At 41.5% G+C, this 4,706-nt stretch overlaps 1 protein-coding gene across 3 annotated transcripts in view; it reads left to right on the top strand.

Moving 5' to 3' along the window:
• GSTCD (glutathione S-transferase C-terminal domain containing) overlaps window positions 1–4,706 on the top strand; it is a 150,310-nt gene that overhangs the window by 30,066 nt on the left and 115,538 nt on the right. The gene's annotated exons all lie outside the window — the stretch shown is intronic.

Raw genomic sequence — 4,706 nt, 5'->3', positions numbered from 1 at the left:
TTATTGACTCCAAGATGAACATGAGCCGCCAATGCCAGACCGCAGCCAGCAAGGCCAGCCATACCTTGTCATGCATCCAAAGATGCTTCTCGAGCCGGTCCAGAGAGGTGATCCTCCCCCTCTATGTGACATTGGTCAGGCCACAGTTGACTACTGCGCCTAGTACCAGGTACCACACTTCAAAAGGGATGTGGCCAGCCTGGAGAGGGTTCAGAGAAAGGCCACCCGCTTGGTGAGAGGGCAGCAGGACAGACCCTATGAGAAAAGACTGAGGGACCTGAACCTGTTCAGCCTTAGCAAGGGGGGACCTGGTGGCTGCCTATAAACTCATCAGGGGAGATGAACAACAAATAGTTAGAGCCCTTTTCTCCCCAGCACTGCCTGGGGTGATGAGGAACAAAGGCAATAAGCTGATGGAGAATATGTTTAAGTTAGGGATCAGAAGGCAATACTTTACAGATAGGGTGGCCAAAATCTGGAACCAACTTCCCAGGGAAGTGGTCCTCGCCCCTACCTTGGGCAAATTCAAAAGGAGGTTGGATGATCACCTGTCTGGGGTCTTGTGACCCCAGGATTCATTCCTGCCTGTGGCAGAGGGTCAGGCTAGATGATCTGTTCAGGTCTCTCCTGACCCTAGCTACTATGAAACTATGAGGGGATGCTGTATTGTGGGTGGGCATGTATATGTAAGTGTGCAGGGATAGGCTGAATTAGTGAGAGCTGGTGCTGGTTTCTTCAGTAGGCTTAGGAAAGATCAAGGGATTAATAGAGAGAAATGTGAAAAAGAGCTGCATCCTTTGCTCCTTTGTTTCTTCCAGATCCATAGAGCTGGGAATCCATAGCATCCCTTTCCCTGCTTGTACTGTTGAGACTGTGCTTTTGTATAGATACTAGTTCACTGCTGTGCTTATTTTCAAAGTGGGTCCTCAGGGCAAATTCAAGAACTCCTTAGTTTTACTGTGTACTGAGCAAAGCTCCATTTGAATTATTAGATCACAAATGGAACTGACTTTTGCTTATGGTGGCAGCATTTTGAAAAGTTCTGTTAGTTAGTACAGGGGTGTAGGTTGTAGCCATGCCAGTCTAAGGACATAGGCAGACAAGGTTCTTTGGGTAAATCTGATATCTTTTATTAGACCAACTTAAATAGTTGGAAAAAATGTTTTAGCAAGCTTTCAGGTTTAAAAACCCTTCGTCAGGCTGAGGAGGCCTCTGCAGTTAGTTAGTTAGTTTGGACATCTTTTGGGGCAAATTCCTAGTAATTTCTCAGAGACCAGTCGGGGCAACCTTTTTGGTATGTGCGCCACAAATTAGCCTCATGTATTCCCTAGTACCACTCCAATCCCATTCTGCTTCTGCTCTACTCTCTGCTTTCTGGGATGTGCACACTGTTTGATTTGCTGTTCTGTTTTCTGCTCCCTGCCCTGTTTATCACTCTGCTGTCTGCCCCCTCCCTGATCTGCTGTGTGCTACATGCAGAGGCTACCTGTGCCACTTGTGGTATGTGTGCTGCAGGTTAGCCACCCCCAATCCAGATAAATTAGGTCTGGAGGCTGTACCAGCATTTGTTTCTGAGCTCAACTTAAAATCCCTGATTTCATATACTAATTCTGAACAAGAATTCTTCATTTCCTTGAAGATGATGGTGATAAATCAGTATATTCTTTTTTTTTTGCCAATGGCACTTGAAGCAGAGATTGTCTTTAATTTTGGTGATCACTGATACATTCTGAGCACTACCAAAATAAGCAATATATTTTATTTCAATGATATTAACATGTAAATTATCTATTAATATGTATATCCTTTCTATTATGGTAGCATAAAACTAGCCGAAAAAGTGATTTAGATGATATGTGTGGAATCAGGCAGTTACTTTAAGAGGTTTTTGAAGCTTTCATAATCAGAGAGAAAAAACCATCTTGGAATGGCCAGCAGTTTTGTGGTTGGGACATTCATTCACTTTGAATTTAGATGACCCAGGAACAATTCTTTCTTGATCTTTCTAATTAAGATGAAGGACTTGAACCTTAGTCTTTCATATCCTAGGTGACAGCTCTAAGGACAAGACTGTATCTTCTCTTGGGTGTATCTTTCTTACTATCTCCTGTTGGAGCTGACTCATTTTGTATAAGTGAATATTTTGAGGGTCAGAAATGGATAGTCTGACTTCCAGAAATGAAGTTCAAATAATCTATTGTTGTCTCTGATTTTTGCAACACGTGAGATTTTCTACTTAGATCTTCCTTTTTAGAAAGCTTTTCTGAATCTGGTTCAAATTTAGCCATGGCAATCTCTGAGGCATGGGGTTTTCTGTATTTTGAATGATCTGTTTGCTTCCAGTCAGCTGGAAAGAAAGGTTTATTAGTGCCAAATGCTTGAACTTACCTACAAGATGGATTCTGAGGCTAGGGGGAAAAATCTCCTTCATCATTCATAATAGAGCAAGCCTAAGTTCTAATTATTTTTTAACATGACTGTTGCTGACCCTTTACAATGCATTTCATTTTCAGAACAAGTACACAAATGAAAGTGGGGAGGGGAAAAGAGAACTGCACCTGTACATTATATATTAGGGATAAGTACAGACAATCATAATACCCAATGCTGAATTGATTCAGTTTTTGCAGGTTAGTCTAAAATGCACAGATAAAATTGAAACAAAAGTGAACAGACATTTGACTCAGGAAATGCAGCCACATGCCTGCAGTGTCTCAGGCCAGAAGCCAGGGGGCGCTAGGGCACAGCTCTCTGCACCTAGCCAGCACGGGCTGTGTGTTTGCTTCCTTTTCCTGGTTCCCCTCAGGTCTCTGGGATTTACAGTCCAGACTCACAGCAGCAGGACTCTTCCTGCTTCCAGGCATAGGCAGGGGCTGCTTCCAGGTGCCTCTGGGATGTGTAGTCCACAGTTGCAGCCAGCAGTAGGTTTGAGCAGGAGAAGGGATGTTTAACCCCCTCTTCCTGGCCTCAGCTGGGGTTTATGTGTGGTGGGGTGGGGCAGTCTCTTCCTCTCCCCCTTAACCCTTGGCCCGTCTTTGCTGGAGTAGACAGCACAACTCAGTCCAGGGCAGGAAAGCATGCTGGGATGCTGTGGGACTATGATTTAACTTGAATCAGGAAGGGGTCTGGGGTCGAAGTTTCATAAACCGGTTTGACCCAAATCAGTTAAGTCTGATACAGCATTCAACCAGGTTTATCTTAAACCAGTTTCAGCCATTTTGAAACCGGTTTATGCGCACTGAGCTTCTGTTCTGTTACAGATTTAGACCAGTTTTTGATCACTTAAACCAGTTTATTTGTAACTTCTGTCCCTCGCCAAAATGCACCAAAAGCACTATAGTACTGTTTCAATTCTGGTGTCTTCAGTATTATACATTCCCCTAGGGAACATTAATATTTGAACTAGTACACGGAATACCTCTCAGTGGCCGTTGCCAAGATAAGCTCTGTAGGAGGTTAGCATTTGTGTTCTGGTAAAAATTCTTTTGCCAAATTTTTCTTCTGGTTGTTGAAAACCAAAGCAACTCTGAGAAAAGATACTGTCAATCAGTTTCAGAGAGAGAATCTCCAAAATCATATTGCTATGTGTAAAAATACCTTTCATAGCAATTTAAAAAAAAAACAATCTCTAGCTTGCTCTCTGCATTATCACAGAGATTTAGCAATCAGAATTAGAATTTAGGGGGCTACATTTGAGTGAGAAAAAGTTATTTTAAGACAGTACCAGATTATAAATATATCAATAGCTTTTTTTTTTAATAGTCTGTCATTATTGAGGAGTAATAATTGCTACTTGCAGAATTGTCTTAAATCAGTGACACTTGTAAGATTAAATATTTTTTATTATTTTGACCTTATAATACCTTCTGGATTCATTTAGTTTTTCTAAGAATTTTCTAAATAAGTCTCATACTTTTTAATTATGAAGATTTATTCCCTGATGCCATACCTGGGAAGGATCCTGGAAGGCAAATTTCATGGATTTCAGAAATCCAATAAAATATGTGTGAGGAATTATTATACATACCCTAAAGAGCTGTAAGCAACAATATGTTAATTTGCTGCTCTTTGTGGTCCTTGAGTTCTGGTCTTATGAAGCTGGTGACCCCTGTTTGAACACCGGCATTACATTTAGGAGATATCAAGATTCTGTGTTACTGAATGAAAACAGAAACAGTTTGCAAACTATGTGAAGTTCCAGGATTATTGTCTCTGATTGCAAAGTTAAGCAACAATTGTAATGCATATTTGTTGCTATTTGTTAAGTTACATCAGGATTTAGAGTATAAAACTGTGGTTTCAGGTATTCAGGGTTTACTTAAAAAAACAACAACACAGCCCTCCCCCCCCGAAAACCCTCCCAACTTTCTAATGAGGCTACATCTCCGAAGTCAATCCGCTATACAAGGGATGGGTAATTATTTCGGGCGGAGGGGTGCTTACTGAGTTTTGGCAAGCTGTTGAGGGCTGTATGGGTAGCCCTGCTCTTTGACAGGTGCCCTGCCCCCTGGCTGCGATCTTGGGACCGGAAGTCCTGCCTCTAAACTTTGACCTTTACCACTGGAAGTCCATCCCTTTGCCCCAAGAAGTACTTCTTTGGGGAAGAGGGCTATGTTAGGGAAAAAAAACAAATTATATACTAAAAATCAAACACCCATAATAATATATTTTAATTTAATTTTAAAATATATTTTGTCTCGATTTGT

The sequence above is a fragment of the Crocodylus porosus genome, unplaced genomic scaffold (genome assembly GCF_001723895.1).
Source record: "Crocodylus porosus isolate Cpor-Errol unplaced genomic scaffold, CroPor_comp1, whole genome shotgun sequence".
Lineage (NCBI taxonomy): Eukaryota > Metazoa > Chordata > Crocodylia > Crocodylidae > Crocodylus > Crocodylus porosus.
The sequence above is the reverse complement of the archived record's forward strand: the minus strand, read 5'-3'. Positions and strand labels throughout refer to the sequence as shown.